Source organism: Sus scrofa, chromosome 7, assembly GCF_000003025.6.
Source record: "Sus scrofa isolate TJ Tabasco breed Duroc chromosome 7, Sscrofa11.1, whole genome shotgun sequence".
Taxonomy (NCBI): domain Eukaryota; kingdom Metazoa; phylum Chordata; class Mammalia; order Artiodactyla; family Suidae; genus Sus; species Sus scrofa.
The window spans coordinates 120,320,389-120,345,854 of NC_010449.5; positions in this window are offsets into that span (position 1 = coordinate 120,320,389).

A 25,466-nucleotide genomic window follows, 5' to 3' on the forward strand; every position below is an offset into this window, starting at 1 on the left:
GGAATACCATTTCTGGCGCTTTCTATCTCCTCCTTGTGCTTTATTTTCCTTGGGAGCAGGTATACATGTCACTGCAGCAAATTTTACTAATTTTGTTGTCTTCCTTCACTTACCAGAACATAAGCTCATGAGGGCAGAAAGTTGGGTCTATTTTGTTCACTGCTGTGTTCTCAGCAGCGAAGACAGTGATGGCCACAGAATTTTAACAACAAACCTTCAAATGCATCCTTTGCCCAGAGTGGTGTTTAAATATATATTTGTTGAATGAATTAGTGGGGGGAGGGGATGAATGTTAAGCTGGCCTAAAAGCAGAGTTTGTGTGGCCTCAAGATTCATATTTGAAGGCAAACATGAATGGAAAAACTGAAGAGCGTACCCTCCGCAGCCTGTCCCTGGAATTTGCTCTGTTGAGCTGTTCACCCACCTTGGCTTTAGTGAGTCTATTCCCACCCCCGTAGGAGGGAGACCACCGTGGGTGTGGCCCCGGGAGAAATGCCTGAGACGTGGTTGTCCTTAATCCCAGCAGCCTCCAGAGCCCACCAGGATGCAGCCACAATCCCAGGACCCCGGAGTCAAACCTCCCCAGATACACTGAGTGTATTCACTGCTTTTCCTCGTAGGCAGGACTGGAGGGCGAAGGAGATCCAAGGACACCTGATTTCTAGCACAAGAAAGTTTGGGAACAGCTTGGGAAAGTGGCAATAGGAGCCAAGGGCATTAAGGTGGCAGAAAAGATACCCCTTCCCTCCTCCCTCGCTACCTCCCCAGAAAATTTGTAATCAGCTGTTTGCTTTAGCAACTCTGGTCAATTTATCATCATACTTTCCGCTTCTGTTTTAGAGCTGTTGTGCTCAAATTTGCTGGATCATAAGGCTCACCTGGGATTCCATAGGTGGAGTCCTGGAACTTGGCTGTTTGGTTTTTGCTTTTTAGGGCTGCACCCATGGCATATGGAAGTTCCCAGCCTAGGGGTCGAATTGGAGCTGCAGCTGCTGGCCTATGCCACAGCCATAGCAACTCCAGGTCTGAGCTACACCACAGCTCACGGCAACACCAAATCCCCGACTCACTGAGTGAGGCCAGGGATCGAACCTGCATCCTCATGGATACTAGCTGGATTTGTTTCCACTGTGCCACAACAGGAACTCTGGAACATGTGTTTTTAACAAGGTAAAGGCCCAGAATTCAAAACCAGGAATCTGTCTGAGAGCCTATGCCCTTCAACCCCTATGCCAGGCTCTTCTGATTCTGAGAACATCCAAAAAGTGTGCAAAAAGTAATTATCCAGATTGTAAATACTGTCACAATAACTGCTGCTTTCAAGCTCTTGGTGTGATGTCATGAATGTGAAATTAGAGATATTCACGACCAACTCCTGTGACATTTTAAGAGCTGGGTCCATACATTAACTTCCCTCACAAAAATGGAACACTCGAATTCTTACCAAAATGCCGTAAATAACTTCATGCCAATAGGTTCAACAATCTGGGTGAAATAAATTTTTGAAAGACACGCATTACCAACACTAACTCAAAAAGAACAAGAAAAAAAATAACCCAATAACTATTAAAGAAATTGAATGTGTAATTTTAAAATCCTCTCTCTCTCTCTCTCTCTCACACACACACACACACAAAATAATGCCAGGCAAATATGACTTCACTGGTGATTTCTATCAAACATTTAAAAAATAAATAATACCAGTCCCACATAAACTCTTTCAGAAAATAGAGAAGGAAGAAATACTCCCTAGTTCATTTTCTGAGGCCTTGTTACAAAATCATTACAATAAAGACATTAGAGAAAAGGAAATTATAAACCAAATCCCTTATAAAAACTGAACAGATTTCTTAATAAATATTAGCCATCAATTCTAGCAATATATAAAAATAATAATATATCATAACCAAGTAGAGTTTATCCCAGCGATGAGACGTCAATTTAAGATTTGAAAATCGGGGAGTTCCCATCACGGCTCAGTGGTTAACAAATCCGACTAGGAACCATGAGGTTGTGGGTTCGAACCCTGGCCGTGCTCAGTGGGTTGAGGATCCAGTGTTGCTGTGAGCTGTGGTGTAGGTCGCAGACTCGGCTCGGATCCTGCATTGCTGTGGCTCCGGCGTAGGCCGGCGGCTGCAGCTCCAATTCGACCCCTAGCCTGGGAAGCTCCATGTGCCGCGGGAGCAGCCCTAGAAAAAGGCAAAAAGACAGGGAAAAAAAAATTGAAAATCAAGCAATGTCATGTACCATTTTAATAGAAAAAAATGGGGAAGGAACATGATCATCTGAGTGGATGCAGAAAAAGCACTTGAATAATTTCAGCACGCGTTCATGATTAAAAACTCATCAAACCACAAATGGAAAGGAAGCTTCCTTATCCTGATAAAGGGTATCTACAAAAACAAAAGACAAAACCAAACAAAAACGCCATAGCTAACATACCTGATGGGAAAAAGACTGACTGCCTCCCCCCAAGGTTGGGCAAAAGCCAAGAATGTTGACCAGCTGAACGTCGGGCTCCTTCTCCTCCAGTCCCAACGGACATGGGAATCTGCGGGCACCGAAAGACAGGCTGGCGATGGCACAGAGCCACCTTACTCATTTTAGCGCCCGACTAGGAGCAACCCTGGGGCCTGTCCGTAGTAGAACGGATGCATAAGCGGTGGTGTGGTCCTAAAATGGAATACTACAGAACAATAAGAAAAGAAAGGAACCCCTCAAATATGCGTCGCTATGGATGAATCTCATGAAGCCAGATACAAACAGCTTCGTCCTGTCTGAGTCCTTTCACAGGAAGCTCAAAAAACAAGCAAAATAAGCCATGGCGACAGACGTCTGGATGGAGGGGGACATGTGAGGAAAAGCATTGAACGTGTGGATATGACGGGGCTGCTGGGGTGCTGATAATTTTCTATTTCTTGATATATGTGACGGCTACCCAAACAGGTTGGCTTTTCAGAAATTCGTTAATTTATACCATTAGGCCTGTATGTTCTCTGTATGTTCCACTGCAATTTTTAAATTACTTTTAAAATGATGGTGCCTCCACACTGCAAAATGCCATGTAACCCTTTTTTAATGAGGTAGCTTTCCCTACATGTACTAATTTGAACATCTCCTCAAGACACCTTAAGGGAAAATAACAAAAAAAAAAAAAAAAAAAAAAAAAAAGGTACCATAAAACATGATAGTAAATTTTAGGATGATCTATTTATTATGCGTTTAACTGCTGTATGTTTACACACATACCCATACATTTTAGATGGATGGATAGATACAGAAAAATAGATGTTAAACTGATAGTTTTGAATGAAGCCAGAGATACAATCAATTTGACATTCGAAAATGAGAGTCCCAACCAAGCATGAAAATTTTCTAAGGAAATACCTAAGTCACTGGCATATCGTGGAATATCAAGTATACGACCCCATGAGAGTAGGCCCTGCCGTTTGCAGACAATTGACTATACCTAATTTTAAAACAATAATAAAACTAAGTAAGAGTTGCTTTTGCTTTTTATTAACATCATGCACTGGCCTTGCTCAGTAATGCTAGTAATAAAATATTCCTCCTAGAAAAAAATCTTTTGTGGATCTACGTTCTAAATAATTGCTGCCAGTACATCTGAGTTTTAAGAATAGGCAGGCAAGTTTCAAAATTAGCACATTTTATTATTTACCTTTTTATCAAATATTGTATCCTACATGGAAGTGAATTTGAAGAACTTCCGCTAACTGGCATGCACCCAAATGAACTCAATTCCATGCGATCATTTGGAAAGCAAGTTCATAATGGCTGGAAATTGTGCAAGCTTGCAAAATGAGAGGTGTGGGAATTTTTGCTTGACATGTGCAAATTTTAGTTCATAAATAAAATATTTTACTGAATTTAAGTACAGTTAACATGGGTATTTCTTTTTTTCTTTCTCTCTCTCTCTCTCTTTTTTTTTTCTTTTTGTCTTTTTGGGCAGCATGTGGGGCACATGGAAGTTCTCAGGCTAGGGGTCGAATCAGAGCTGCACCTGCCAGCCAACCTCACAGCCACAGCAACATCAGATCTGAGCTATGTCTCCGACCTACACCACGGCTCATGGCAACACTGGATCCTTAACCCCCTGAACAAGGCCAGGGATTAAAACTGCATCCTTATGGTTACTAGTCAGGTTCGTTACAGTTGAGCCACAATGGGAACGCCCGGTATTTCTTTTTTTAATTGTTAATTTTTTAGAAGGAAATAAAAACATAACAACTATTACTGATTACTGTATGATCATTGTTAAAACTAGTTGTGCTATACTGAGAAGGAAAAGTGTTAAAAATCATTGGCTTTAGGTGTTCAATACACTAAGCATGCCACGCAGTAAGGATGCAGTAGGAAAATGTACACAAAGGTCATGGCGTGGTGCCAGGTATACAGCAGATGCTTAATCAGGGGTAGCTCTTGTTATTAACATGTAAACGTGATCGGTTCCCTACCCACCCTCCTTAAACTTATCTGTCTACTTCCATGCATTGAGCCATTGAGATTCAAAGTGAGGTCAACACTTCAACCATGGGCCAAACCCTGCGATTAACGTTTTATATGCATTCTCTAATTACTCCCCAAAACCCTAGGAGCACTATTTTTTTTTTTTTTTTTTTTTTTTTTTGTCTTTTTGCCATTTACTGGGCCTCTCCCGCGGCATATGGAGGTTCCCAGGCCAGGGGTTGAATCGGAGCTGTAGCCTCCAGCCTATGCCAGAGCCACAGCAACGCGGGATCGCGGGATCCGAGCCGTGTCTGCAACCTACACCACAGCTCACGGCAACGCCGGAACCTTGACCCACTGAGCAAGGGCAGGGACCGAACCCGCGACCTCATGGTTCCTAGTGGGATTCGTTAACCACTGCGCCACGACGGGAACTCCTAGGAGCACTATTTTTTATCCCTATCTCATATGTTACAAAACTACAGAGAGTTTTTCTCAAACATGTTTTCTCCAACTGATTCGGATAATAAACGGAGGTATAATAATCAGACCTAAGTTGTGCTGCTATTAATCCTACACTCTTTCTGTAAAACCCTCCTGCAACCTTCGCTCCCCTCCTCATTGTCACCATCACCAACGCGACAACCATTTCCGAGCAGCTACTCAGTGCGCACACACCAGGTGCGTCTTTCTTAAATACATTGAACATGATTTTGTGCATTCGTTACATAAAACTAATATTTAAGTTGTTGCTGAGACAGAATAGCCAGCATCTGATTTTGCTTCCTCTCTCTCTCTCTCCCCTCCTCTCTCTCTCTTTCCTGTTGCCCTGTCTGTCTAGTGATTTTTACATGGAAGTTGCTCCTTTCATTTGACAGACTCCATATAAAACAATTTGTTACCCACATTTTATCCCTTTCTTAGTTCTTTCCTTCATGCCCCTCACTTTCACCTGGAATCATTTTCCATCTACTTAACATATATTCTTTAGAATTCTTTTAGTGAAGTGCTGCTGGTGGCATATTTTCTGGTAGTGTTTATCTTAAATAAAACCTGTATTTAATCCCCATTATTAGAAGATACTTTTACTGGGTATAGAATTCCACGTTGTTGTTGTTTTTCTCTGCATATTTAGGATACCATTCCATTGTTTCTGACTTCTACTGTTTCTGTTGAGAAGTCAACCATTAGCCTGTCCCCTCCTTAATGTATTATCTTTCTTTTCTTATAAAAGAAAAAAGAAAATCTGCTTCCAGAAGTTCCCATCATGGCTCAGCAGAAAAGAATCTGATTAGCATTCATGAGGATGCAAGTTTGATTCCTGGCCTTGCTCAGTGGATTAAGGATCTGGTGTTGCTGTGAGCTGTGGTGTAGGTTGCAGACTTGGCTCAGATCCGAAGTTGCTGTGGCTGTGGTGTAGGCCAGCAGCTACAGCCCCAATTCAACCCCTAGCCTGGGAAGCTCCATATGCCACAAGTGCAGACCTAAAAAGATAACAAATTCCTTATTTTTTTCTTCAAATGTATTCATTCTTTTTCATTGAAAATATAGTTGATTTACAATATTTCAGGTGTACAGCAAAGTGAATAAATTACGTTTTTTTTTTCTTTTTCAGACATTAATTAAGCTTTTTCTGAACTGTTATTAAATCTGTCCACTGAGTTTTAAACTTCAATTCTTACTATTTTTTACATTTCTAGGACTTCATTTTCCTAGTCTACTTGCTTCCTACACATTTGAAACTTCTTCTTCTTTCTTAAATACGTTAAACATAATTGTGTGCATTCTTTATAGAAAACTAATATCTAAAGTTGTTGCAAGACTCTCTCTCCTGTTGCATTGTCTGTCTAGTGGTTTTTACATTGACGTTTCTCATTTTCCATGGAATTAGGGGACGTTTATAAAGCCCGGGATGAGAGTCAATTCCTCCTGAGAGAATGTCTGTTCAGTTCTGTCAGGTACCTGGAATCACTACCAGCATGAGGCCACTTGAAGCTGAAGTCTCAGCTTGAAGTTCTTTGGACTCCTACGTTGTGCGAATTTGGGCTACAAACTCTCCTTGGTTTCAGATTCGCAGAGGAAGCTTCATTGTTTTTCTCTCACCCAGCCCCACAGTCTAAGACAGGCATTTTTCTTCACAGTCTTAGGAAGAGGCCTTGATTTTTCTTTCTTTTTTTTTTTTTGGTTTTGGGTTTTTGTCTTTTTAGGGCCACACCCACAGCATGTAGAGGTTCCCAGGCTAGGGGTCGGATCGGAGCTACAGCTGCCAGCAGTAATAGCTGTGACCTACACCACAGCTCATGGCAATGCCAGATCCTTAACCCACTGAGTGAGGCCAGGGAGCAAACTGCAACCTCATAGTTCCTAGTCAGATTCATTTCTGCTGCACCATGACAGAACTCCAAAATCTAATTTTTTTTTCTTTTTTTTTTTGCTTTCTAGGGTCGCACCTGCAGCATACAGAAGTTTCCAGGCTAGGGGTCAAATTGGAGTTACAGCTCCTGGCCTACACCACAGCCGTAGCAACGCCAGGTCCCAGCGGCATCTGCAACCTCCACCACAGCTCATGGTAATGCCAGATCCTTAACCCACTGAGCAGAGCCAGGGATTGAACCTTTATCCTTGTGGATACCAGTTGGGTTCGTTACCAGTGAGCCACAACAGGAACTTCTAAGATTTTTTTGCCATCCAAGATTTTCAGTTGTTTCCAGTAAGAGAATTGTCTACGTGGTCCAGTGTTGCCTGAAATGGACATTCCTGGGCCTTAGTTTTCCTGTCTTCAAAAGTGATTACTAGCTGTGCCTCCTGGGATTATCAGGAAAACCCAATGAGCTAATGGGTTTTAATATAATCAGTAAACCAATGATTCTGTTGCAAGAAACCAAAGTCAAGTGCCTGAGAAAGCAGTGAGGACACACAGGCCACAGCTCCAAGTGAATCCAACGCGGAAGAAAGACCGTCGCTCTGGGCCACACGGACCCTCTGTGTTCCCCACTCATCCTCAGCACCTCAGTGCCGTGACCCTGCCCCCCTACAAGCAGAGACTGTGGAGACACAAGCTTCAGAGACGAGGCGGCATAGGAGCCAGCCTTGAGGGGGCTTCAGATGGGATGAGGCAGCGACCAGCGGAGGGCACTCCAGGCAGAGCCAGCAGTGTGACCAGAAGCACGGAGGCCTGCAAAGGGGGTCTGTCCTGAGGACAGTGAGACTGCGGTTAGACAGCAAGGCTGGGGCTGGATGGGCGATGCCTCAAGGGCCGGGATGAGCAGTTCCCACTCTACCCTGGGGCATCCTCGCAGGTTTGTGAGCGACGCCATCAGGCACACTGGGGAAACAGTGTCATTCGTCAGTCTACAGCCGACACCCAGCACATCCCAGGCACTCAACAAACATTTGATGAATGAATGGGTGCGTGATGGAGTGAATGAAGGAAGCCTGTTGGCCTGACCTCTTTGAATTGTGGCCATATCATATGTCTTTGCTAGTTTCGTCTGGACTTGTTTGTAGCTACTTACGTGGATGGAAAGTTAAATAATTTCAATAAACATTTCCAGGCATGCATTCGATGGTCCTGAATGACCCGTGCTGTCCGTGGCGACGTACTGACTGCCCCTGATTTCCTGTCTTGTCCTTGAAGAGCTTCTCAGGATGTTCCCAAGCCATTCCCTGCCCATCCAGCCACTTTCCTGACAAGTTTCACCTTGTTGCTGTCTTTTTCAGCCCAGCGTCTCTTCAGTTAGGTGTTTGGAGATCAGATCCCCTCCCGTAGCCAATAGGATGAGCTCACAATCCAGGCTGAGCCTACTGGTCAGGTCCAGACACGGTCGGGGGATGCAAGGTCAGTTGGGTCCTTCCCCAAACGTCTCCTGGATGGACCCAGTGGAGAAGCGTTGTCTTTGCTCTCAAGGCACTAGCTGGAAGAGTATGATTCGAGAACTCTCCGGGGTCATAAATTCCTCCCTGGTCTGTTCTGCTCACACAAAGGCAGCATGCAGAGGGGGATCCAGGACTAAAAGATGGGGAGAAAGAGGGAGATGTGGGGGCGGGGGGAGAGAGCCAGCCACAGTGTTGTCCCAGCCCCCATCTCCAGGTGTCCTGAAGTCACCGGCACCCTGCCCTGGAGGGAGTCTCTTCACAGGAACTCTTTTCCACCTCTTCAGCCAAGGTGAGTTGGAATTCTGTCATTTGCAATCAAAAGGATTTCAACGAATTCAGAACACTCTGCGCAGTGTTACTTAGAGGATATTGGTTCCCTCGTTCATTTATTTATTCAACCATTTGTAGACTAAATGCAGCCAGTTTTCCACCAATTTCCTCAGGCAACTGGTAGCACAGAAATTTTCCAGATATCATCTCCACCTGCTCTTCTTCCAGAGGCCTCTCACTGTCAGCACCTGGGGCCAGGTGCACGGGCTGTCAAGGGACATGTGAGATGACGGAAAAGTGGGGACCACCTGGCCATCAAGCATCGTGTGTGTGTGTGTGTGTGTGTGTGTGTGTGTGTGTGTGTGTGTGTGTGTGTTGTATGTGTGTTTTGTGTGTGCACAAGGGGATGCTGAGATTTTCCAAGATTCTTTGGCTCTGAATCCCCACCACCACCAGCGCCCCCCCCCCCCCGCCCCACACACACGATGGAGATGAGTAGGTTTCCACCAAAGTGCAAGTCCCCACCTCTCCAGGTTCACCCCGCAGGCATCCTTGGCACGGTGAGCTTGTCACACTTTCTTTCCCTCATCTTCTAAGCACAGACGTCCAGGCCCAGAGAGGTTAAGAACATGCTCCAAATCACACAGCTGCCAGGAGATGGAAAATGAGCCCAGGTTTCCCAGCTCGCATCCAAGGCATTTTTTCTGGATACTGCGAGGTTTGTGGGTGAAGCCAAAGGGGGAAGACCCAGATGCAGGCAGCACCCCTTCAGATATTTGTTAAGTGACCTCAGACAATTACCCAAGCTCTCTGAGCCTCTGTTTTCACCTCTTTAGAGCGTGGGAATGTGCTTGATCAGTATCTGGAGCGTGTTGGCCGCTACTGTTTTTACAAGAGGGAGAAGAAATTGATGGAGGGAGCGGGGAGGAAGGCTGTGTGGGCAGGACCATAAAGGGGCAGCCCAGGAGGTTCCTTTGCCGTAAAGGAAGAGTCCTGCATCTTGACTCTGATGTGTCGATATGAATCTATTCATGTGATAAAATGTCACAGGATCACACACAAAACCAAGCCCGAAAGCCCAGCATGTGCAAATGTGGTGAGATCTGAGTTCAGGTTTGCAGCCTAGTTCAGCAAATTTCCTGGTTCTGATAACGGACAGAATTCCTCCATTTCACGCCTGGAGGAAGCTGTGTGATGGGTAAATGGGATAGCTCTTGTTTTTGCCATTTCTTTTCTTTTAATTTTTTTATTAAAGTATGGTGGATTTACAATGTTATGCCAATTTCTGCTATACAGCAAAGGGACCCAGTCATACCTATACATACATTCTTTTTCTCCTATTATCTTCCATCACAGTCTATCCCAAGAGACTGGATAGAGTTCCCTGTGCTGGACAGCAGGACCTCATTGCTTATCCGTTCTAAATGGAATAGTTTGGAGTTCCCGTCATGGCGCAGTGGTTAACGAATCCGCCTAGGAACCGTGAGGTTGTGGGTTCCATCCCTGCCCTTGCTCATGGGTTAAGGATCCGGTGTTGCTGTGAGCTGTGGTGTAGGTTGCAGACGCAGCTCAGAGCCCGCGTTGCTGTGACTCTGGCGTAGGCTGGCAGCTACAGCTCTGATTCCACCCCTAGCCTGGGAACCTCCATATGCCGAGGGAGCGGCCCAAGAAATGGCAAAAAGACAAAAAAATAATAATAAATGGAACAGTTTGCATCTATGAACCCCAAACGCCCCGTCCATCTCACTCCCTCCTCCTCCCTGTTTTTGCAATTTCTTGTAAGTCATTATTTCAAAATTTTTAAAAAGGGAGTTCCGGAGTTCCCATCGTGGCTTAGTGGTTAACGAACCTGACTAGGAACCATGAAGTTGCAGGTTTGATCCCTGGCCTCGATCAGTGGGTTAAGGATCTGGCATTGCCGTGAGCTGTGGTGTAGGTCACAGACACGGCTCTGATCCCACATTGCTGTGGCTCTGGCGTAGGCCGGCAGCTACAGCTCCGATTAGACCCCTAGCCTGGGAACCTCCATATGCCGTGGGAGTGGCCCTAGAAAAGGAAAAAAGACAAAAAAAAAAAAAAAAAAAAAAGGAAGTTCCCATTATGGCTCAGCAGAAATGAATCTGACTAGCATCCATGAGGATGCAGGTTCCATCCCTAGCTTCGCTCAGTGGGTTAAGGATCTGGTATTACCATGAGCTGTGATGTAGGTCACAGACACGGCTTGGATCTGGTGTGGCTGTGGCTGTGGGCAGCTGCAGCTTAGATCTGACCCCTAGCCTGGGAACTTCCATATGCAGTGGGGGCGACCCTAAAAAAAAAAAGAAAAGGAAAAAAAATGTTCCTGAGACAGGGGTCCTTCTGCTTCCCCAGCTCCAGGACACAGAAAGGATTAGGAACTTGGGATGTGGCGTGTGTGCTAGCCACCAGGTCCAGATGAGGAAACTGAGGCCCAGAAGGGGAGTTTAGGAATATCGTGAGGTCCCTGATTTCCAGGTTCACTTGAAAATTTCTCCTCCAGGAGAAGAAAAAAGCTCCTGTCCTCACTGCCAGCAGCTGCCCCTGGGTGGGTGTTTACTCTGCCAGGTGGAGTCCATCTGGGTCCACTCTGGGGCCACACGGTGGCCTTTGAGACAGAGAACAATGCCACATTGTGGCCCTGGCTTCAGATGAAAGAGAAACTTGGCCCGATTGCCCAGGCAAGAGCGACTGTCCTCTTAATATTAATACAAGAAGGGCGTGCCCCTCGCCCACACCCTCGCCACTTTCGCCGTTGACGGTTGTGTAGAATGTGATCCCACCACCTTCTAATGGACGGTCAAAGGCCAGTGCGCCGGGCACTTTTATTGTCAGCTGCCTCAGTAATCTTTAACCTCCCGCTGGCCAAAGGGCTGAAACCCAGAAAGACAAAACAAACATGGGTTGGGCACCAGAGTCGAGTGATTCCAGGGATCCAAGACTGGAGGGAGCCAGCTCACCCCCCAACCCTCGCTGTGCCCTCCCAATGCCCCAAGCCCACAGAGCTGGTCCGGATGCCGGGAGATCAGGCCTAGCCCCAGGCCTAGGCCCCAGGATGTCATCAACATCTCTCCCTTGCTGGCAACGGGATGCACGACCCCCTGGGAACAGCTGTCGGCTTGTCACTGCAGATGCAGGGAAAGACAGCAGATGCCACACTGGTCATGGTCACCCCTAGCCTGTAGCCAAACTGCGAGGACGGCTGGGCCAGCTCCAGAAGCAAGCACTTCTCCTGGGTTCAGTCAAGGAGGGAGGGGTCAGTCCAATTTGTGTGCATTGGACAGGGCTGGTGCTGACCGAGCTCCACCATGTATCTGAGCATCCTCCTGGAGCCCCAGTTTCCTCGCCTGTGAAATGGGGACACCAGCCTCTCCTCTGAGCATCAGTACCATCTGCTGCCATTGCCGAGAGTTTACCACCTCCAAGGACATCATTGACTTCAATTCTCACAACACTGAAGACGTGGGCTTCCCTGTCCCTATTTGGCAGATAGGAAACTGGACCGCGGAGAGGTGGACTTGCCCAATGGCGACACCGAGATCTGAACCCAAGTCTCTCGACTCGGAAGCTGTCCCCTTTCCGCTCCACTAAACATGGGCAGCCCTCTCAGCAAACACGATCCCACTCATGGAGGCTGTGAGGTAGGGATCATGACTCCACTGGCAGGTGAAGACCCAGAGGCTCGGTCCCCTAGTGAAGGAGGAGTGGGTTCTGCTTGAAGTATTTGATTCCATGTCCTCTTACTTCCTCTGGGACTGAGGGTGGCTGCCCACATCCATGGGTAACCCCTCTTGTCACCATCATGAGAAGGTGTGGACCCAGAACCAGGGTCTGGAGTTCCCATCATGGCTCAGGTGTAACAAACCCAATTAGGATCCACAAAGGCGTGAGTTCCATCCCAGACCTCACTCAGTGGGTTAAGGATCCAGTGTTGCCTTGGGCTGTGGTGTAGGTCACAGACGTGGCTCAGATCTGGCGTTGCTATGGTTGCGATGTAGGCCAGCAGCTGTAGCTCTGATTTGACCCCCTAGCCTGGGAACCTCCATAAACCATGAGTGCACATGTAAAAAACAAAAATAAAAACAAAAAAAGAAGAGGAGGAGGAGAAAGAAAGAGGAGAGAAGGAAGGAAGGAAAGAAAAAAGAACCAGGGTCTGAATCCATTTTCAGGCATAAAAACAGAGACTAAATAGTCCCTAATGGCCCCTGGCGACATGGGGGCACCTGTCGCTATCAGTGGCCTTGCTCTCTCTCTGATCAGCGCTGTTGTCGTCAGGGAGCTGTTGTTACGCAGGGAGAGAAAGGGATGGAATTCAACTCCCACCCCTGCCTTCGAGGGGCAGGGGCTGAGGACAGGGGAAAATACACTGCAGTTAAACAGGATGGTGGTAGTCTGGATCGGATTCCTTAATCCCTTTCTCCACAAAGCAGGGCAGCTCTGGGTCCCTGCTGTGCTGGTAGAATTGCCCCCTCTCTGGCCCCAGCCAAGCCCTCACCAGCCCTGCTAATAAAGTTACCTTCAGTGCCTGGGGCAGAAGGTCAGGCAAAGCCAGCAGCAGTTTGAAGAAGGTTATGGTCTTGGGATCTGCACCAGGGTGGGGCCTGGGGAGGGAGAAAGATAAGAGTGGACAATAAAAGGTAGGCAGAGAGAGACAGTGAGGGGGAGGCTGGCACAGGAATGCGGCCCCCGGCGGTGCCATCTCTTTATGACCCATAAAGGGCACATAAACTGGCACCAATGCCAGCCTTATCTCCCCCTCTAGGTCTGTAAATGATCATCCAGAGTCCACCACTGGCCCCAGAAACGACAGCTGTGCTGGTCACACGGCGGGAACCGAGCCATCGGGCGAAGGGAAGCCCAGGACGGAGGGGGTCAGCTTGGCTGTGCCTGCAGGCTGGCAGGCCCTGGGCCAGTCAGCCCCACCCTGGGAGCCTCAGAGCCCATGGCTGCTGAGCAAGAGGGCCCTTGATGTTGTCCATGAAACAGGGTCTCTTTGGGGGCCGGGCAGGGCAGCCGCGGCACAGGTGAGGGTCCAGATGGGGACGGGGGCTCTTTCCCTTTAGATGGTACAGGCTGTCTGGGGTCATCCTTAGCACATAAAGCATCACCGGATGGCAAGGATCACGCTGGAAAAACTGACTCCTATTGCATGACAGGTGTTTGTGCATGTTTATGAATAAATTAACAGCATTGAAAACTGCCCATAGCTCACTGTAAACACAGGATCAGTGTTTTATTACTCATCTTAATCCTCGAGACAGGCATGTGAGAGGTGCCTTCTACCTGGGGCCCAAGAGACTGCACCACGCAGGCCTCCGATCTCAGGGGACGCAACCGGCCTCGCCTCCCCACCCGCTCTGAGCTCGGGATTCCATCATCGCTGCATTTGCAACCGGGCTGGGGCCTGGCTTCCCAAGGGCTGCTCCCAGCTTGGCAGGGTCCTCACACAACACCCCCCACCCCCCTCGCCAGATGCTGGCAGGCAAGGGGCTCTCTCTTTCTAGAGGCTTCCTGAACTACCAGGAATGTTGTGGATAGGGGACAGGGCTTTTCCTGGCGCTCTGGCATTGGCAGCCAGGGCGCAGAGCCAGCGGGAGGGTAGGTGACCAACTCCGCAGACCACCCTCCAGGCGCCACCCCCCACCCCCCATCCCTTCTCCGATCCTCTCCGTCTGTCCTGCCCCTGCCCTCCCTTCCTGTTGGGTCCAGCCAATGGGAAACCCCAGTTGAGGATGGGGGGGCGGGCAGAGGAAGAGGCCGGGGGATTTCGTGTCTTTCCGAGCTTTGCCCTCCACTGTCTGCTGCTTCTGTCACTCCCCCACCCCCACCCCAGGCCGCCTCTCGCTGGGCTCCCTGCTTCCCCCCCCTCCCCTGCCGCTGGGCCCTGTGCAGCAATGCCCTCGGGGTTCCTTTAACCCAGCTCACACCTCTATTCAACATACCTGCAGCACCTTCCCATCCCGCGTGGCATCCCGATACCTGCAGGACCCAGCAGGCAAAGGACCAGAGCCCCCCCTAGGCAAGGCCAGGAGGCAGGCGGCAGCCAGGTTGCCCTTGACCTTCCCCCAGCAGCAACAGGCAGTGACCTCCTCCCTCCTCCACCTGCCCTCCCGAGGTCCCCTCTTCTGGCCGGTCATCTCTGGGGGTGCCGGTCGGCTGCCCTGCCCCAGCGGGGCCTCGTGGGCAGGCGATGGAGACGAGACGAGCCGACAAGAAAGGACTAACTGGGCTGACGAGGCAGGCGCACGTCTCCCAAAAGCCAAAGGCACACAGAACAAGGTGGTGGGGTCTGAGCTCTTGCTGCTTCCTCACCAGGTCAGCCACCTGGGGGGCAGCGGGTGCTGGGCCGCTGGCAGGCAGCCAGGGGCTGTGGGAGGACCCACTGCCGCCCGGCTGCAGGCTGGACCGCGTGAGTACAGCCAGCTCTTCCCTGCCAGGGAGCTGTGCCCTGTGGTGGCCCCTGCACTCACACACTGCCCCCAGGAGAACAGCGTCTGGACAGGGCCGGCCACCTGGGGGCGGAGGCAGGGACACCAAGTGTCCCCTCAAGTGGCAGGAGCGCCCTGCACTGAATACAAGACGGGAGCTCTCCGCTGCACTGGATTTTGCCTAAGGACCCAGGGGTTAAGAGAGGGCAAGGCCAATGTGACCTGGTCCAGATGGGGCCAGAGGGTGAAGACAACAAAGCCATTCTGCCTTTGGGCCCAGCCCGGCTGCAACTAGTCAGTAAACCTGTCACAGCCCCCTGAGGCCAGGTCCCCAGGTTTACAGAGCAGGATTTGAAAAACCCAAGAGGAAATTACCCCGATTAGTAAAGCTGGAAATAAAACGGTGGCTGGGCACCCTCTGCCTGCCCTCCCCTCCCCCGACCCCCACCGGCCTTCCTTCCCCTGCTCTGTCGCCTCCTTTAGATGCACGTGACCGCAGCCCCCTGTCTCGTGCTGATTCTGTGGCACTCAAGGAATACACTGGAGGACACCAGTGCCGCTCACTCGTACAGGACTGCTGAGTGACCTGCACCATGTGCTGTCTAGTAACCGAGTCCGGTGCACAGCCAGGAGAGCGCCCCCCAGATGCGGAAAGAGTTCGAACTTGAAGGTCAGGAGAGGTGGGGTATGGAGAAGCTCAGCCACTGTCTCCAATTCTTTTTTAATAGCTGCACCCATGGTCTATGGAAGTTCCCAAGCCAGGGATTGAATCCACAGGATCTTTTAACCCACTGCTCTGAGCCAGGGATCACCTGAGCCACTGCAGTCCCCTTCTTAACCCACTGTGCCACAGAGGGAACTCCCTGTCTCCAATTCTTTTTTTTTTTTTTTTTTTTTTGTCTTTTTGTCTTTTTGTTGTTGTTGTTGTTGTTGCTATTTCTTGGGCCGCTCCCGAGGCATATGGAGGTTCCCAGGCTAGGGGTCCAATCGGAGCTGTAGCCACCAGCCTACGCCAGAGCCACAGCAACGCGGGATCCGAGCCGCGTCTGCAACCTACACCACAGCTCACGGCAACGCCGGATCGTTTAACCCACTGAGCAAGGGCAGGGACCGAACCCGCAACCTCATGGTTCCTAGTCGGATTCGTTAACCACTGCGCCACGACGGGAACTCCCCCCCTTTTTTTTTTTTTAGGGCCGCACCTGCAGCATTTGGAGGATCCCAGGCATGTCTGTGACCTACACCACAGCTCACGGCAACAGCGGATTCTTAACCCACTGAGTGAGGCCAGGGATCGAACCCACAACCTCATGGTTCCTAGACATGGTTCCTAGTCAGATTCATTTCTGCTGTGCCAGGACAGGAACTCCTACTTTCTTTAAATTTAAATAATTTGGAGGGTAGTGATTTTTAAATACAAGATCAAAACAATATACAAGTGAGTTGTATTTTATGGAAGTTCCGTTTACAGGGATTTGCTGCAGCATGATGTTATGTGAACAAAGTCTCTGCAAATGGACAAAACTGGCATTAGGGTGAAACACCCCCTACACCCATTTCAAAATCTCATCAAGAAACCACAAAATGTCAGTGGTTGGGGTGGTGGACAGAGGGCGCTCTAAGCTGTATTCCTGCTCTGGCCACAAGGGGGCGCCACTTTAGCAGAAAACCCTCCTGGTGCGGGGGACCACATACTTCTGACCGAAGGGAGGTCTGCGGACCTGGAGCTCAAGGGACCCGCCCCCCTGTGCAGAGAGAGGGCAGGTGGTGCAAGGCCACCCAGGTGGGTGGAAGGCACACCGGGGGGCTCAAGGGGGACTCGCCCCACCCGCTGGGTCGGAGGGACAGGAGACAGATGGGCCAGGAGTGGTCTGTCCCAAAGAGGTCAGGTGGCTTCTCAGCGGCCCCTGGCCAGCTTGGGGATGTGGCCTGTGAAGCTGTCACATGAGCCCTGGCAGAGGGAACCCCCTCCCCCAGTGCGGAGGGTGGCTGCACAGAGGGTGACCTTCTGGAGTCTGAGCCTGGGCCAGGGGGCTGACCACACAGGCGGGTGGCCGGGCAGGGCCTTCGTGGAAGGGGTGAGAAAACGCCCTGAGCTGAGCCTGGGCTGGGCTCTCACCTCTGCCCACCCGTGTGCACCCCCCACCCCCAGCTTCCCCTTCCTCTTCGGACTGTCCTCGACCATGGGGGGGCCCTGACCTCACTCTGACGGGCCCCTGGCAAGGCCCTCAGGAGGGAGGGCAGCTCTCCCAGACCACACGGGCCACACGGCACCCACCCCGAGCACCCTCCCTGCTCCACCCATCAGGGCTCAACAAGAGGTCACAGTCCAGGTCCCACTCCAAGCACGGGGTGCCCGTCCCCCACCAACCCAGAGCCAGCAGGCTTCCTGCCTCCCCCGGGCCTCTCCTAGCTGATGCCGAGACACACCCCCCCCACTGCGTCCCAAGCGCCTACCCGAGGTTCAGACAGCGAAGTCACCTGGCCCCCTCAGCCCTGTGGATGCTGCAGCCATGGGGCACGGGTGCCCGCTGCCCACTCGTGGGTGATCAGCAGGTGGCAGGGCACAAGCCCACCACCAAGCCCTGAGCACAGGGCCAGCAGCCCGAGGACACCCTCAGACACACCCTGGACGCCCCGGCCTTTCACACATCCGCTCACTCTCCAGCCATTTATGGAGTCTGCCGGCGGGCACGTGCACACACACCTGCACTCGTGTTACACACCCACACACATGCCCCATCCCCCAGGCACACTGAGAGCCTCAGCGAAGAGTCTGACAGTGTCCCAGGCCTGCTGCGCGCTGCGTCTGGAAGCCCATTCTCTCCCTCCCCCTCTGACCCCCTCCTCTCCCCTCCCCTGGACCAGCCCCTGCGACCACAGGGGGTCCCCTTCCTCCATTGGTCCCAAGGCCCCCTCCTCAGTTCGCGTCCCAGCACGAGCCAGCCTCGCCTCTTGGCCAGCAGCCTCCCTGTCACCTCAGCCTGCTTCCTGGGGAGGCCTCTTTGGGAATCAAGGTGGCTCTAGACACAGACCCTGGCCTCAGGCCAGTCACCTGGGTTCAAGTCCTGGCCTCACCCCCCTATAGCTTCCTGTGTGATCCCGGGCAGTCCTCTCCTAACAGCTCTGAGCTGCCATTTGTTTGTGTTTCAATGTCTCAAACACAGGCATAGGTGGAATCACACCTCCATCACCCCTCCTCCCCCAGCCTAATTCCAGCTTCAACTGCCGCTTCCTCCCGGAAGCCCTCCTAGATCTCTCCAGGCAGAGCCCATGCCTTCCCTCTCCCGCCACATGGTCGTCTATCACCTCCCCTCTCTGTGTCCCTCCCCACACGCTGTGACTCCCTGAGGGCAGGGGCCACTGTGACCCTGGTGCCCACTGCTGGGGGCCATGCAGAGCCAGGCTGTAGGGACCCCAGTCACTGTCCCTGGAAGGCCCTGGAGGGAACAGAAAGGAAACGGGATGGCAGGTTGTGGCGGGGTGGCTGCCTCTCCCGGCAGCGTGGAAGGTGCCGGGTTTTCCATATGTCGCCCGCCTCTCCCCGCCCGCGGCCTTTGCCTGGGGAGCAAACTCTGGGTTTGGCAGCGACCCCAGGGCTCCGTGTTTCTCTGTTCCTTCCAGAGCTCCAGGAAGCACTCTCCTGCACGATGGAGTTTGGAGCCTGGGGGCTCGGTGAGGTGATGGGGGCTCCCCCCTTCCCACGACTGCTCTCCTCCCAGGTACCCCGTTTCCTGCCCCAGTTCTCAGAGGGAGAGGAAAGACTTGGTGAGACGGTCTGGGGAGTGTGTGCCCCTGGCCAGAGCCAAGAGCCCCTGGCCTGGGCTGGCCTTGTCCCAGGGGACTGCCAGCCCTGGCTTTGTCCCCTGGTGCCCCAGCCCCACTCCTCCCCAGGCCCTGGCACTGACTCTGGCCCCTGACCTCGTTCTGCTCATGCTCTGTTTCCCCTCAGTCTTCCACCTGCTGCGGCTCTGACCTTGGCCCCTGGCCTCGTAAACCACCCTGTCAGAGCAAAGAAAGCAGGGCACAGATGGAGCTGTCGACATCTGAGGTTGGCCTGGTGTGTCACCTTGAGACCTGGTATGTCACCATGAGACCTGGGCCTCAGTGTTCTTATCTGCAGGGTGGGGACAGTCGGCCTGACCTAGTGAGGGCTGTGGAAGCTCAAAGGACACGTGAGCCTGTCCCCATCGCTCCTGGGGCACTGCTTCTGTTCCCCTGCACACACTGGCCAGCCCACCTGCCCCTGTGCCCCATCTCGGACCAGGCCCAGCCTGGACTGCCCTTTCTCCTCCTTCCCCACTCAGCTGCCTCCTCCTCCAGGAAGCCCTCCTGCTGCCCAGCCTCAGATGGCTCCCCCTCAGGCCCTTCCGCCGAGCATCAAGCCGGAGCACCATCAGGCAGCCTGGGCCCCTCTGACTCCTCCCCGCTGTTCACGTCTCCTAGTCCCAGTCTCTGAAGGCCAAGAGGGGTTTCACCCATGGGCCAAGCAGTGCATGCCCCCCAGGGTTGTTAGGGGTGTCCCGGGCCTCAGGGGGGTGGGGAGGCCTGACTCTCCCCCTTTTGGCGGCAAATCACTTCCCCTCACAGTTTCCACATCTGTACCATGGGGATGAAACGGGTCCCACCTTCCATAGCACCGGGGGGACTCCTGAAGGAGCATGCTTGAGGCCACACCAGGTACTGGGCCCAGGGCAAGTGTGTGATAAAGGGCCACTTAGCAAACAGAGCCTCTCGGCCTCCGCCGCCTGTCTTCCTTGAAGACCATCCATTGGGCCACAAGCTCCTTGTCCTGTCCTGGGCCATCCGGCTTTTTCCCATAGCCTGTCTCCGCTCTGGGCCTCTTCCTGTGAGTCTGGGCACCCCCCATCTCAGCCCAGGGTGTGTGAGCAGTGGCCAGAAGACACAGCCCTGGGACCGGCTACAATAGCTCTACTATTGGATGCAGGTGCCAGGCAGTAACGTAAGAGCCCAGATGACCAATTCTAGGGCAGCAGGGAGACTCAGCTGACCCAGGCTCAGCCCAGCCCCAGCCCAGGGAGGCCCCAGAGCTCGCCCGGTGTGTCTTGGCCTCTGGCTGAAACCAAAGGGCTGGCGGGCATCCTGGGAGCCAGCACATGGGGAGGGAGGCCGGGGACAGGCCGGGCTTTCTCCCTTGCTACTCAGGGCCCCGGCTTCTGGTTGGTACAAACCCCGGGGAATAACGCCTCGCAGAGATTTTAAAACTGAACACACGTTAGCATTGAGGAGAAGCTGTCCTGGTGTCTTTATCTGCTCAGGCTGCCATAACAAGGACACCACCGCCCGGGAGCCGAAACAACAGCAACTTATGGCTCAGGCCGTAAGTAAACTTACTCCTGGCGGCTGTAGGTCCAAAATCAGGGTGCAGGCGGGGTGGTTTCCTTCTGAGGCTCCTTCTTCTGGTTTGTGGGCAGCTGCTCTCTTGCAAGGGCCTTGCTCACGTGGCCTTTCCTCTGGGCTGTGGGAGAGCGCCAGGAATCTGGGTCTCTTCCTATAAGGACATTAATCCACGGACCAGGGCCCTGCCCTTCTGAGGTCATTGAACCTTCAGGACTTCCACAGAGGCCCCGTCTCCAAAGGCAGCCACACTGGGGGTGAGGGCATCAACCTACGAGGGTGGAGGGACATTCCGACGTTCGTACCTGGTGATGGTGGCAGAGTCTGAATTCAGACCCAGTCTGTCTGATGGCAAAACCCAGATTCGGCTCAAAAACTGGGATGCCCGCCCCAACCTCAGAACAGGAGAGTCAGAGAAGACGCTTAATCAGGCCTCTTTACCCCAGCTTCGTGGCCCAGAGAGGGCAAGGGCTGACCACCCGTGTGTCCCAGGACACACCGGGGACGTTCCAGCTCACACACATGCAGGCTTGCGTGGCCGCGTGTGCACATGGCTCTTCTGGTATGTTCCAGGACACGCGTGTGGGTTTGCGGCCACGTGTACACAAGAGGCCCCTTGCGAACACACACACTGAATTTCCCTCCGCTCTCTGCTGCATTTTGCTCTCAGGCTCTTTTACAACCATGCTTTCTACCAAATTTGAACTCCTGTTCTTGTCCCACCGTTTCAAGATTCCTAGCGGACTCCTAAGATCCCGGACGTGCAGATGCAAACGGGAACTTGAAGAGGCACGCGGGCAGACAGAGGGGGCGTCTTTAGGGACTTGGAAATCATTCAGAGCATCTGACTGGTGGCTTCAAGGGCCCTAGCGTCTCATGGTCAGAGTCCCCCACTCTGGCTGCTCAGATGTCAAGATGGGGCACTGGGGACAAGGCAGGCTTTACAGCGACCCAGAGACCCAGTGGCCCCACTGGGGAGACTTACGAACAGGGGCTCCAATTTGCCGACCTCAGCCACGCACCACCCCCACTCCAAGACTGACACGGAACACAGCCTTGGCCAGACCAAATTTGAGTCCAAGCTCCTCATGCATTTGCTGTGTGACCCAGGGCAAGTTACCTAACTTCTCTGAGCCTCGGGGTCATCATCTGTAAAATGGGGATAATCGTGAGGAGGACAGGAAATAATGCGCATAAAGTGCCCAGCACAGAGACCGAATGCTAGCTATTGTTGTTATTATTATCAGTCTGGAGGATTGGGAGGCGCTGGCCCCCAGGGTTCTATTTGCCTGAAGGACAGCAAAGCCTCCTGGGAAGGAATTGCCCTGAGGAAAGGTGACCTGGGGTCCTGGAGAGGGGAGTCTGAGCACAGGAAGGTGGGTCCCTCTCGCTCTCACCCTGGGTACCTCCGGCCACATGCCAAGTGCAGAGTCCTGCTTACACCCTGGGCCACTGGGGGCGCAGGTGGCCTCTGGGGTCCAGCAGCGCAGGTGGCCCAGGCTCTGACAGTCACAGAAGGCAGCGTCTGAGGGTCCCCTGGAGGTCAGAGAGGAGGAGGACAGGCCGGGGTGTCGGGAGGATCTCCCAGAAACTTCTAGGAACCTTCTTGGGTCGCTTCGCTTCCTGCTGCAACAGTTAGAACAGAGCCACAGAAACAGCAGCTGATTCCGGAGCTCCCATGTGGCTCAGCGGAAACAAATCCCACTAGGAACCATGAGGTCACAGGTTCACTCCCTGGCCTCGCTCAGTGGGTTAAGGATCTGGCGTTGCTGTGAGCTGCTGTGATGTAGATCGAAGACGCGGCTCGGATCCTGTGTTGCTGTGGCTGTGGTGTAGGCCGGAGGCCGCAGCTCCAGTTCAACTCCTAGCCTGGGAACTTCCATATGCTGCAGGTACGGCCCTTAAAAAAAAAGAAAGAAAGAAATATCACCCGATTCCTAAATCCTAAATCCTCTGTTTGTGCCCCCTGACGTTATGGAATGAGAAACATTTGTCTTCCTTTTCACTTATTTTTTCTTTTTTCAAAGTTGTGTTGAAGTGTAACTGATGTACCATGTTTGATCACTTCTGCTGCACAACAAAGTGATTCAGTTAGACATGTCCACACATCCTTTCTTTTTCAGATGCTTTCCCCACGCAGATGATTGCAGAACACCAGGCGGAGTTCCCTGGGCTGGACGGCAGGTCCCCGCCACCGGCCAGTCACTGCACACACCACAGTGCGCACATACCTGGCCCCAGCCCCCCTCCCTCCCGCAACTTGCGCCACTGGGAACCACACGTCTGTCTGCAGTCTGTGAGTCCATCTCTGTTCCGCAAATAAGTTCATCTGTATCTTTAAAAAAATGTATTTTTCTTTTTTATTTTTCTTTTTTGGATGCCCTGTGGCATATGGAGTTCCCGGGCCAGGGATCAGATCCAAGCTGCCGTTCTGACCTACACTGCAGCTGCCACCACACCGGATCCTTTAACCCACTGTGCCAGGCTGGGGGTCCAACCTGCGTTCTGGCATTACAGAGACGCCCCAGGTCTCGTGGCGCCACAGCAGGAACTCCTTCTTTTTTTTTTTTCTTTTTTTTTTTTCTTTTTTTTTTTCCTTTTTTTTTAAGATTCCACCTATACGTGATATCGCATGATATTCTCTTTCTTGGGGAAGAGAAGAGGAATTGGAAAGTTGACTGTGAGCTCCAGTGGGGACCATGCAACCGCCTCCCGCCCTCTGTATTCCTAACGCTGTCCCGATGGAGCCCTTTCTCTGAATAGACATACAGAGAAGCAATAAAAACTTTACTCCACAAGCATTGACTGCTGGCCCTGCCCGCCAGGCCCTGGTGATTCTGTGTTGAACGAGGCAGACCCCCGGCCCAGCCCGCGGGACCTGACTGTCCGTCGGGGAACCAGCTGCTCAGAGCTGAAGGAGCACAGCCTTGGGATCCACCATGCAGGCGCAGGTTCAGATCCTGGCTCTGCCGCTTCTGTGCCAGGACTCTGCGTGACCATCCATGAAATGGGAGAAAGAGCCTGAGAAGTTCATCAAAAAGGATCCGTTTTTTGTGAGGGTTGAAAAAAGTAAAGTGGGAGCTCCCACTGTGGCTCAATGGGTTAAGAACTCAACATATTGTCCGGGAGGATGAGGGTTCAACCCCTGGCCTCGTTCAGCCGGTTAAGCATCCAGCACTGCCGCAAGCTGAGGTGTAGGTCCCAGATGTGTCTCAGGGCTCTCGTTGCTGTGGCTGTGGGGTGGACCAGCAGCGGCAGCTCTGATTCGACCCCTAGCCCAGGAACTTCCCTCTGCTGCAGGTGCAGCCGAGTAAAGAAAAATTTCAAAAAGTCACAGGAAACAACAAGCATTTTCTAAGCCTTATATGCGAAAAGCTATATAATTTCCTATTTAAATTTTGAACACAAGATTCAGAAGTGTGGCGCCCTGGGTGGAGCAAGAGCAGAGGTCCCAGGTAGTAGCAAAGCGGTCGAGAGTGTTGTGGTTCTTGTGGTGTGTTGTGGGTCCATGGGATTTATTACTTATGGATTTAAAACACACCAAGACAGTCTGGCACAAAGCAAGGCCCAAAAGGATTGAGTCCTGTGCTCCCAAAGACCTCACAGGAGTTAAAGTGGAATGACACGGTGCCTACAGGAAGCCTGGCACATAGGAGACATTTAATAAATGCCTCCTCCACCTTCCTTCCTGGAATATGACATTTCCCTGGCTTTTCAAAAGCAGATTTGCACCATTCCCCACATTCTAGAAGAAACCAAGGGCCCGTCTCCCTCATGAAAGCTCAGTCCGTTTGCTCCTGAAACAGCTCCGAGAGCCCCTAAGACATCACACAGGCAGGTGGCAAGTGTCTACGGCAGTGGCCTCTGCCAGGTCCACCCAGTGCCTCGGCTGCCTGCAGAGAGGCCACTTTGCCCAGAGAGGCTCTTGGCACATGGAGGCCTTTGGTGCCATCCACAGGGAACACGTGCAGCTCCCTGGGGGGATGGGGACAAGAGCTTCAAGCGCACTGTCCCCACAGCTGCACTGCCAGTCAGGGTTCTGCAGGCAGAGCCCGTAGGATGTATGCACACGGGTATATAAGGGGCTTTGTCCTAAGGAATTATTTCTCATGCCCATGGAGGTGGGCAAGGTGAGCTGATGTTTCCATTGGAATCAAAGGCAGGAGAAAGCCGATGTCCCAGCTCAAGGGCAGTCAGAAAGGGGGAGCTTCCACTTACTCCAGGGAGGATGAGCCTTTGGTTTTACTCAGGCCCTCAACTGATTGGGTGAGGCCCACCCACCTGGGGACGGGCAATCTGCTTTCTTCTTAAAGGTTCATCTCACCCCATATATCCTCATAGGAACCCCCCCCCCCCAGAATCATGCTGACCATATGTCTTGGACACCCCATGACCCAGCCAAACTGACACTAAAATCAACCATCACAGCTGCCAAGAGCCCATCTGGGGGCTCAGCAGCCGAGGACCTGCTTACTCGGACCTGTAGACCAGGCTTTGCTGAGCTGCTCTTTGGCACGTCCCCCAACGTAAGACAGTATAAGAAGCTGCTGGGAAGGTTTCTGATGAACTGGCACCTTGAGGAGGCTGGCAGCCCCATCAAACCCTCTCCTCCAGGTGTTTTTGCCAGACTTAGCAAATTAAAATGCAACACGCCCAGTTAAATGTGAATTTCAGAGACATGACGACCAATTGTTTCAGTAGAAGCACGTCCCATGCACTGTTTACATCGTCTTATTTTCCTACCATTGTTTTTCCTTTGTTCGGATTTGCTTGCTTCTTTCCAGCTTGGGAGGTGAGCAGAGAGAGGAGGTCTGGGGCCAGGCTCCCCGCCCTGCCGGGTGCTCTGCACAAATCACCCTCAGAGGGGCCCCACTGTGCGTGCAGGGCCCCCAGGCAGCTTCCCACCTCACCTTCCCCGCCCTAGAATTATCTCTGTCTCTCTATCTCTCTCACTCTTTTTTTCTCTCTCTTTTTTTTTTTTTTTTTTTTTTTTTTTCGGTTTTTTAGGGCTGCACCTTCAGCATATGGAAGTTCCCAGGCTAGGGGTCTAAT